Source organism: Gallus gallus, chromosome 2, assembly GCF_016699485.2.
Source record: "Gallus gallus isolate bGalGal1 chromosome 2, bGalGal1.mat.broiler.GRCg7b, whole genome shotgun sequence".
Classification (NCBI taxonomy): Eukaryota; Metazoa; Chordata; class Aves; order Galliformes; family Phasianidae; genus Gallus; species Gallus gallus.
Window position 1 is genome coordinate 66,586,397 of NC_052533.1, and position 10,980 is coordinate 66,597,376.

General features: G+C 40.4%; 1 protein-coding gene across 16 annotated transcripts in view; it reads right to left on the reverse strand.

Moving 5' to 3' along the window:
- EXOC2 (exocyst complex component 2) overlaps positions 1–10,980 on the reverse strand; it is a 366,065-nt gene that overhangs the window by 349,939 nt on the left and 5,146 nt on the right. For 7 of the 16 annotated variants that reach the window (XM_046924334.1, XM_046924284.1, XM_046924332.1 and 4 more), the window contains 5 exons: positions 10,537–10,586; positions 8,720–8,878; positions 7,382–7,756; positions 4,814–5,031; positions 4,437–4,536 (listed from right to left, as the gene is read on the reverse strand). The gene's annotated coding sequence lies outside the window, so the exon portion shown is untranslated. Of the gene's footprint in view, positions 1–4,436; positions 4,537–4,813; positions 5,032–5,635; positions 5,712–7,381; positions 7,757–8,719; positions 8,879–10,536; positions 10,587–10,980 lie in introns of all 16 variants that reach the window. The other 9 variants (XM_046924285.1, XM_046924329.1, XM_046924280.1 and 6 more) reach the window with 9 other exon arrangements.

Here is a 10,980-nt window from a genome sequence, read left to right on the forward strand (position 1 = left end):
GTCTGTGAGGATTTCCACTGATAACCTTCTACTAAGCTGGCAAAAATCTGTGCCATCTCCCTGGTCCCTGCCCACCTTCCTATCAGCTTTGTCAGTTTGAGAAGAAAGGTGCAATCTATTTTTGTTATTCTAATGATTCACTCATGCCAGAGAAGTTTAGTAGATGAAAACTGAACATTTTAAAGAAGTCTATCTTACGCATATATTCTTTGTCATATCCAGTACCAAAAGGAAGCCTACAAGAAAGCTGGAGAAGGACTCTTTCATCAGGCAGTGTAGTGATAGGACAAGGAGTAACAGCTTTATACTAAAAGAGGGGAGATTCAGACTACATGGTAGGGAGAAGTTCATTACTGTGAGAGCGGTGAGGCTCTGTTACAGGCTGCCCAGAGAGGTTGTGGATGTCCTATCCCTTGAGGTGTACAAGGCCTGGTAGGATGGGGTTTTGAGCAATCTGATCTAGAGAGAGGTGTCCCCACCTGTGGTAGGAGGATGGAAGTGGATTATCTTCAAACTTCCTCCCAGCCTAAGCCATTCTTTAATGCCATGAAAAAAAATAAAAAATGTTTTTAAAAAAAATCAAGATTTTTCAGACTCCAGGCTCAAACAAGTACTATATTCTATGTTCAGCTTCAGAAGTGTAGAGGTAAGTATAGGTCTCCATACATCTTCAAATTATTACCTACAATGTTTTCAAAAATTGTGGGGAATTACTTCTTTTCAACTGTCGAAACAATTACTGGTATTTGTTACCTCTATTTTGACAGAACTGGTTTAACACATTCTCAAAAAAAAAAAAATACACAGCTTATTCTTCTTGATCACAAGGATGTCATCAGCCTACCACAAATATTGTCATAAATAGCTCCGTACCACAAAGAAACACGATCCTCGAAGTGTTGAATCAACATGTGTGCTAAGGAGATACGTATCAAGTCAAGTCATCTCAAAATATAACTGATCCCCAAGTGGGGATCAAACAAACAAACAAGAAAACAGAATCTTACCTTCAAAATGCCAGGTAATACAGCTCCATAGGCCAAGTTTTCCTGCAGCATACACTTCTTAACAGGCAGCTGCTGGAGTCACAGAGCTGATCTTATACATGGCTTAGCCTACAGCTTTCAGCAAGAATGCTTGCTGGTCACACAGGTGATCAGGGACCCTACATCTCTTCTTGTCAAGCCAGTAACACCTGGGCACTTCCTCCTCCCCATTTCCATCTCATTTCCAAGGCCACATACAACCTCTTTCTCTCCCTGTGGGCAGCTGGATTATGCTCTGATGGATACTAGTCATTCAGCCACACATTCTCTATAACACCCACTACACACAGGCTCACGACTCCTTTGTCTCAGGGGAGCTTAAGCAAAATTGTTCTGTTAGGGGAAATCCCCTCCCTGCTAGCTAAGATCTCCTCCCTCAAGAAAAAGAATGTCCCCCCTACACATTTTGCCTGGAAGAAGAAAAAAGCATCCTATTTTTTCTAAGCATTATCCCTTTCTTTCCAGGAAAACGTTAAATCAGCCAAACAATCCCCAACAGAAAAAAAAGAAAGCTATGACTAGAGAAGAAAATACAGAAAGAAGTGGTAGTGCTGACCTCCTGGCTTGAGGGCAGTGCAGAAAGGAAGGCAACACTGAGTGGGAGGAAGGGGCAGAGGAAAACAGTATGCATTTGTGCGCACACAGGCAGATACAGGTTTACCAGGGACTAGTACAGAGGCATTAGCCTCCCTATGGGCAGTCTGTGTAGCACACATTCCCATATCTCATGGTACAGCCACAGCAGCACAGCTCAGCTGCCCCCACCCCATTCAGGAAAGGGCACTGCTTGTCGCAAACAAATGTGTTGGTATCTACAGGTACATATGTGAAAGGGCTGGTTTTATGAGAGAACATCATATTACAAGTGCTATTTTCAGTTAGCATGAAACACAGTTTATAAGCTGACATAAGGAACATGATCTGGTCTTGCATTTGTTCCACGTCTGCAAGTCCTAGAGACCAGTGTGTGCAGAGACTTCAAAGCTGGAAACCTAGTTCCTCTGTGAAAAGTAATTAGAAAAAAAACTTGTATTCTTTGCACTTACAAGGGCAGCTCCCCTTATACCAGATACTGCTCTTTCAGCAGATCTCTGTGGGTGGAGATTTCATATCAGCGTGTCTGCCAGTTCCTGCCAGAGTTTCATCCAAGCCACAGCATACAGAGTCAACATTAATTAGCATTAATTATTATTTATAAGAAGCAATATTATCTCCATTACTATCATTCACACTTATGTTTTTTCATGTGTCTTACACAGGGCACATGCATGGTGCATCACTGCCACATTAGACAGAACAAGGGCCCCATAGAGTCTGCAGAATAACTCACAATGTAGCCATCCTTGAACCATTTTGAATATATCAGCATAAAATGTCAGAGTATTCCCTTTTCTACACTTCCATAAACGTGCCTTCTACTTTTTGCGTATAGTCAGGTCAATATTACTCTTCTTTTTCCATAGCCAGGAAGGTAAAGAAATGGCCAGTAGATCATGAAATGCTTCTTTTCCATCAGAAAAACAGAAGAGAACTAATATAAGAATGCCCTCACATAATTTGGAATCACCATAACATAGCACTTCTAGCACAGAACTCTCAAGAGAGCCTTCCATGCTTTACCTAAAATTACAAATTTAATATGACTGGGAAAAACATGCTGAATGCATTTGTGTAGACTTTATTCCTTTGTCATTTTTGTTGGCATAAGCAGAACCTCTCAGCCACCTTTTTATTCTGGTTTAAATCTTCTGTCCAAAGGCAGAATCTCATTCTATAAAACAGAGTTGTGTGTCAGCCAGTGAGGCTGACTTTGCTTAGCAGCCACAAAACTAAGAAAAATTGAAAGGTTACAAAACTCAATTCAAAACAGGCAATTAGTCCCGATCTCTACTATTAATAGTACTGAAGTTATTAGTATTGTTGATAATAGCTGTTCATAAATAATGATTTGCATAAATTGAGCTGGAAGAACTTGCGAGCATTAGCAAATCCTGTAATGAACAAGGTGTATATTCTCTTTTTAATGAAATGTGCCTCACTTCTAGTTTAAATGACATTTTTCACCACTTTGCTTCTTACTTATTTTGTTGCTTGATGCAATACACAATGGCACAGGCACCACGATTAGTGCAGTGAATCCAATTTAGAAAGGCACTTGTGCATAGGCTGAGGTTAATGAAACCACTTGAATATGTTTAGGTATATTCCATTGGTCAATCCAGGCTTGTTGGAGGAACTAATAATAATCAGCTGGAACTGCTGAGTCAAAGTTATGAATGAGATGGAAACACTGAGCACATTTTGCATGCTCCCAACACTTATATCCTACTCGCGACTGTTGCAATCCCCAGTTATGCATAACTCTGAAATACTACATACTTTGACCAATAGGTATTGCAACATTTTGCTGTGGAGTCACAACACGTTGTGTCACACAGCATGCACCTTTCAGTAACAAGTACTGACTGCGCAGAGCAGAAAAACGCTGGGCTACCATTCGCTATTAAAAGCCAACTTCCATCTGAAAACATCTATGAACAGACTGACTTCTATCAGTACATACATTTTAGTTTCTTTGTTAAGAGATCAGTCATGGTTTGCTTCAACCGTCAGATACTTAAGGAAGAACAATTAGAAAACTAGATATTGTTGGCATATTTATCAACTTCCCTATTATTAATAATTCCTGTTATGTTGGATAATAGGAAGCCTGAGAACACCATTCCTAGCTAGTGAGTAACAAATACACAATGATGAATGCATTTATTTGCAGAAATAAAGCATTTAATTTTATTTTTACTCGAGTTTCCAGCTCTGAAGAGCCATACTCTTGGTTAGCATTCTTCACATGACAAGACAAAAGATACGCTGCCAGTGTAATAAAAGCATTCTGTATAGAAAACAATTTGATCCTTATTGTATCTGTAATCAGTAATTACCATGTCATTATATTTATACCATCAGCCAGTCACCTCACTGGCATAAACAAACACACCTCTTTTGGCAACAGGGTTGCAATCACACATGCTGGCAGTTATCTTCATCCAAAACAGAGACAGTTAAATACAAAAAAACGTGCAACTTATTGTCCAGGTCATCACACAACACTTCACTGAAGTTAATAAGGCCATAGCATCTGATAACACATTCTATTAGTCACAACATAATTAAGTTATATATGGAAAGTTAACAGAAAAAGATAACCAATCAATGCAACGCAAGCAACGAAAGATTCAGTATGGCAAGCTTAAGCTAGTTCTGTTAAGCAACATATCAGTAACAGTGGAAATAACAGTTTGGGAAGGCTCACGGTATCAGTAAAGATATCCTTGTTACTACTGGTTAAGCAAAGGCAAGCATCAGGGTATATGCATACATATATTAACTCACCTTTTCCAGGAGCAAGCACTGATGTTCTAGCTTTTCATAGAAAGATGTTACAAAACAGACCTTCTGCATCAGCAAGGATAATGAGTGAGCAGTATCCAGGCTAAGGAAGAGAACAACAAGCCTTGAGGTGGAACACAGCGTGCAGCTTTTAGGCAAGAAATAAATTTTGAGGAGCATTCCCTCTCACTTTACACAATGAGTTGGTTTAGCCCACTCTGTTCAGGTGTGCCTTAACTTTGGTATGAAGCTTGATTAACAAGGAAAGTATCTTTTGATGATAAACAACTCCTATTAATCAGGGCAGCCTGAATATTTAAAAACTGGGAGATAGCATTTTAGATACTTCCTAAAGAGAAGACAGGGAGGTTGGAGCTCACCTCAAATACATGTAGAGCTCTCTAGTGTATCCCAGGTGATTGCTTCATGTGTTGCAAACACCTGCTTTGAGTTGAGATGATGACAAGCCCTTGATGTGACAACATGTGTAGGCATTTACAATTTCAGGCAGCAGTTCTGAGAACTCACTCTCTGGAAAGCAGAATTCACATACATAGGTTGCACTGAAAGTAAAGCCTCCTATTTATTTCTGTGGAACCTACAACAGATACAAAGAGCACAGTAATAGCATTTGACAAAGCAAATTCTCAGCTACAAAGCTCTATTTTTGAACATAGTCAGTACTATTAGCTATGCATTTTCACCAGCAGTGAACAAAAACCTGAATGTTGCACTTGTAACAGTCTGCATGGCTATTTGGAACATGGCTTGTCTTCCTCAACACTGTCACCACTGCTGAAAAACACCACCTGTTGCCTCACTGTGCTACCATTCTCTGTTTGGTCTCCATAAATTTTCAGCAAGCATCAAAGAATGTCAATGGACACCATTTTTTCCACATGGAGGAATTCAGTGACACACTGTTGCTACAGATGCATGTATATGTCAGACTGTCCCTCTGCTGCTGTCTGTCACGCAGCAACAAAATGTAACAGAATGTTGGTGGGAAGATTCAACCTCTACTGCCATGTCACCAACATTCACCTCTGATGTCAGAGCCCAACATAATCAAATAGGAGGCATTACTTTTGGAGAAGCTCTCCTATTTAGAAATGTTTAAAGATAAAGATTTTCATTTCAAACTCACTATTACATTTTCAGCTCAAAGATTTTATTTTATTGTTCCCTATGAATTTCTTTACCTTCTCCTCTCTTCAAAGTGAAGCCATTCTCCTCAGAAAAGTTTTGTACCCTAGCCAGTAGTATTCTTCTGATAGACTGAAATACAGAATCATAGAATGGCTTGGGTTGGAAGTGACCTCAGAGATCATTTAGCTCCAACCTCCCCGCCATGGGCAGGGTTGCCAACTGCTAGATTAGACTGCCCAGAAACCCATCAAGCCTGACCTTGAACACCTCCAGGGATGGGGCACCCAGAGCTTCTCTGGGCAGCTGTGCTACTGTCTCACCACCCTCTGAGTAAAGCATTTCTAACATCTCACCTAAACCTTCACTCTTTCAGTTTAAAACCAAGCCCTTAAATGGTATTTTTAAAATGAAATTCCTTGGGCCATCATAGATCTTAACTCTGGAATGGAAGACTCACAACAGAATGAGAAAGACAGATTTCTTGCAATGGTCTTCGGCAAAAACCTTTGGCATCACTAGAATGAAAACTCAACTGGAACATCCCCAAAAGTACACTGCTGAAGCTAAAAAGTGTGCAACTCTTCCTGTAAAGAGCAGGTAAAAACAACTGCACTTTATCAAAGCTTCAAGATGTGAAATGAATACAAATGTTCTTGTAAGTTACAGCTTGTACTTGCAAATTAAAAGGAGCCAGGGCACGGGCTTAAGAGCTGGCATGCAATTATCCACACTGCTTAACTAGTAACAAGCTCTCTGACATGGCCTATCCCCTGTTAGCTGGTGCTTTCTCACACGATTCACTCACAGGTATGGCTCAGGAGATAATATGGAAAAAGGACTATTCCCTCTGGGCAGAACAGATGAGGCTACATATTTGGAAGGAGGTCAGTTTAGCCACGTGGACACAACCCCTCGGGGGCAAATCCTGGGTACTGGTCTATTTTACTTGTTAGTACTAAGGTAGCCATAAAGACCGGATGGGACATTGTGGGCATCTTTAGAGATCAAGATTGTATCTGCAAGACTCACCATACTAAGACCATGATGTTTCAAATAGTAATGGATACATTCATGCACCAGGGTAATTTTCCCAAATTAATTAGGATTACTCCTCTGCATAAAAGTATGCCAGCGTAGGTGTTTGCAGAAGAGGTTTTGAAACGTCAGTCATCATATACCCATCAGTTAAAGTACACTCATAAATGCTTTTGCTTGGAAGATTGTATTAACCTTAATATAAAATACATGTTTTCTGGGTCTGATGACTCAGGAAGAGCTTGCAAGTCTATACCTCAACCCATTAATCTTATATAAATAAACTTTCCCCTTGTGAAAGGGAGTCCCACAGCATTAATAATAGGAATCTTTCTCAACCATAATCGGATTCTGTAAGAATCATTTAGAAACATTTAGATTAATTATTTGTTGCGAATTATTCATTTAGCTCTGTCATTTCAATCACGCAGCAAGGCTCTATTTCTTTCGGCAACATGAGGTAGTATAATAGAATACAGAGTTTCCACACTTAACTCTCATAACCAACACCATTTAATTAAAATCTCAGCTGTGAATAGTCATCAGCCTGGCCAAAGTTTTGAAGGTTTGAATTCAGGCCCACTGGAGTGAAAGCCCCACCTATTAAGTTTGCCTCTGCGCTTGACTCCACCTAACTTCACCAAGGGGCCAATCTTTAACGGCAATGTGTGCAAAGGCCAAAGTTGGGGTAGAGGGTACAGAATGTGCTACTTCACGTCCTGCCTTCAAAATAAACTCTGCTCAAGTCACCAAGATTTACTTACAGAGAACTGATGGGTGTTAAAGTAGCATGCTAGGAGGGCGTTTTTCCTACGCTTTGATAGCACTTCAAGGTTTTAATGTATGTGGGGCTTTGCTAAGCATTGACTCCATCTCAGCTGGAGAAAGTTAAAATGGACTCTCTTCCAAACAGCCTAGGTAAATCAAGCTGCAAATGTGAACTTTCTTAAGAGATGAGGAAATAGCTCCATAGTCTGATACACCAATAACAAGTGCTGGAGCTTTATGCTTCTCTGAAATCAGCAGAGGAGTCTGAAAATTTTTGAAATATTATTCCATCTTCCTGAAAACCCCCTTTGTACTTCAGTCATGCCCAGCTTCTGGTTCAGAGTCTCCTGTTTTTCACAGCTTGTGGAGATCTGCATTAGGGAAAGAAATATATATATATATATTTTGCAGAGAAATTGCAATTGGAAAGATAAACCAAACTGATGCATAGCAGTCCCTTTCAGTAATTACATGTTAATGTTCAACGTTCACTTTTGCATTTTCTAACTTTTTATTCAATTAAAAAACTCTTCAATCACCCCTAGCAATGAAAGACAAGAAAAGCATACCCTGACCGAGAAAATGCAGATGAAAGACTATAGCTTCTAAACGCACCATGGGAAATGAAAACCCAGAGAACTCCCTGCCCTGAGGAAAGCTCTAGAGGTGAACAGTCCAAAAAAAACTCCACCAGAAGAAGCAGAGAAATCAGAGATCTTTGGGCATCCTGAGAATTTGCTACAGGCTGAGTGGAATTGCTCTGCAATGCACTCTTGGTTAGAGCTATCTGCTCCGACTCTCTTCACATCTCCATCTCTTCATTTCCCTTTTAGGACAGTCCCCTTTTCCTTTTCCTTTTCCTCTCCTCCCTATGCCCCGTTTGCTTCCCTTCCCCATGTGCTTCCATTTCATTTTTCTTACAGTGAAAACTGAAGTGTTCTCAAATGTAATTTTCCTTACGAAAAATGCTCCCCCCTCCCCCCCAAAAAAAACAACAAACCCTGTGTTTTTAAAGCAAAATTATCTATGTAAACAGAACGCAAACAAGCAGCTGTGTCACAACAGCAATTACAAGCCCAAAGAAGTCAAGATATTGTTTATACTAGACTCCCTATGTGTGTGTACACATGTACGTGCCATTCCCTACTCTCAATCCTAACTGACTTACAGCCCTTGCATCAAAAGCAGATTCAGAGGCGTTTAGTAAGACCTGGTCTTAGCCAAACAAATCAGGATTAGTGACAGATTTACAGGGAGAAGATACTGGGTGTAACAGGCCTGAAAACACTAACAAACATAAACTGACTCTAGTCCATGGACTATGTTTTACTTACCAGTCTTGGGCTAACACCCAGGACTTCTCTTTTCTTCCAAAGGTATGATGTCAGGCACATGGCAGTTCTTGAGTTTCTGTACAAGCCAGCATTGCCAGAGGCTCTGTACAGGTGTGGTTAACAGTTATTTAATGATTCCTCACAATTGCATGTATCTGTCTGAACATAAATACAGTCTGATAGTAATCTTTCTTTTCACACCATGAATTTGCCCTAGCATTTCCACCCTTGCAGGTTCTCGAATGCCTGATCATAGTTATTACAGAACCTGGATTCAGTGGATAGTTTCAAACCATCCAGGAGCACTGTGTTGTCCTGGTGCCTTGGTGAGGTGAGGAGACCGGTGGCAGCGTGCTTGATGCTCTACATTTAAGTTCTCTGAGTTTGGCTCCCTGGTGACCCTCCTTTCCACAGTTTTACACACCAGTAACATGTATTTTTAAGTATCTACAAATAAAAATAAAAGAAACAGCCCTGGCAGTGCCTGGTAAAAGATCCCAGACTTCCTCCTCTCCCCGGCAGCTCCACGAGGCCTTTATTCAGCGTAAATCCCAGTAATTTTCAATTAGTTAAAATAATTTTGAGTGATAGTTTGACTGTTTCTTTTCCAAAAGCTAATAGTTTTCCTAATTAGTCACTTGCTTTGATAAGGCGCTGACTTTTACTCTAATCTAAATTAACAAGACTTTATCTACCTGCATCGTTTAAACACACCCTACTTGCAAATCTGGTATGACTAAAAACCAGGACAAGTGTTTGGTTTCATTTTACGTTTGCTTCAAAGTGCCCCACTTGGAGGTTAATTATTAATCTACTCGACTATATGTAAAGGTTCAGGGAAACAACAGGGTTAGTAGGTAGAGCAGTTGTTTGGGAATTTGGAAACCTGTGTCCTATTTCCAGCTCAGATCTCAGAAGTTTGGCCAAGGCATCCACATCCTTGAACCTTTACTTCCAAAACAGAAATAGAAACACCCTCTGCACAAAGCACTTTGACATCTTTAGGGAAGAAACTTTACGTGTGTGAGGCAACGGTATGTTTGTTCGCACCTTCAAGAGACTGAAACTCAGCTAATCCCTTAAGAACCCAACTAGGAACTTGAGATCAGATACTCAACCCATGCAACTCAGCAAAACTAATGACTTTGTCAGAGCTGCAGAGATCTGCAGTGGCTGAAGAACCAGCTCCTCAAGCTTTCACTGCATTTGTCTGTCATCTGCAAAATGGGGAAAACAAACCTAATCTCTGGAGCACAGTCTGGAGTTTATAAACCCCCTCCCTCTGCCATCCTGTGGTATTAAAATAGATGTACCCTCGATGTAACTGCGTTGCCAGTCTCAAGGCCCAGCATGCAGCAGTATAGACCAGATTTTCTAAGAGACCACCGTTGTCTGAGAGTTGTCCAGGTAGTGGGAGGATTAGATTCTGAACATTCAGATCTTGAAGCAGGGAAGTGAAAAATTGCACATGAAGAACAGAACACACACGAGAGACGAGGGAGGCAGATAGCGACAGGACGAGGGGAAATGGCTTTAAACTGGAAGAGGACAGATTTAGACTAGATATCAGGAAGAATTTTTTTACTGTGAGGGTGGTGAAACACTGGAACAGGTTGCCCAGTAGGGATGTGAATGCCCCCTCCCTGGAAGCATTCAAGGCTGGGCCGGATGGGGCTTTGAACAACCTGGTCTAGAGGGAGGTGTCCTCACCTACAACAGGAGGTTGGAACTGGATGTTCTTAAAGGTCCCTTCCAACCCAAACCATTCCATTCGGTGATTCTATAATATAGAAACATTGCTGCCAAATTCCACCTACCTCAGGAAGGCCACTGCAGCCTGCTCCTGAATAATGCAGTTCACTTGATCCTGACAAACAAAACAAGAGAAAACAAACAACAACAACAAAAAAACACAACAACAAAATTCCAAGTTTTTTACACCATTATTTATTCACATTTTTGGTTAATGCTTATATAAACAAATGGATTCCACCCAGAAAAAAAAGCTTTTTGAAAACAAAGAACATAAATTAAAAAAAAAAAAAACAAAAATAAGAATGTGGAATACTTATTGTTATTCAGCTGGAATATTATTGGCAGGGTGACTCATTTGTTAATCCACAGTGCTATAAATAGTACTGTAACTCAATTGAATGGAAACATATCCTTCGCTATCTCTAGTCACTTGTTTACCCATGTAAAATACATATGTTTTTGAACTGGCTTAGGTGATTCCAGAAAGGGCTAGCAAAGTTCAGTGA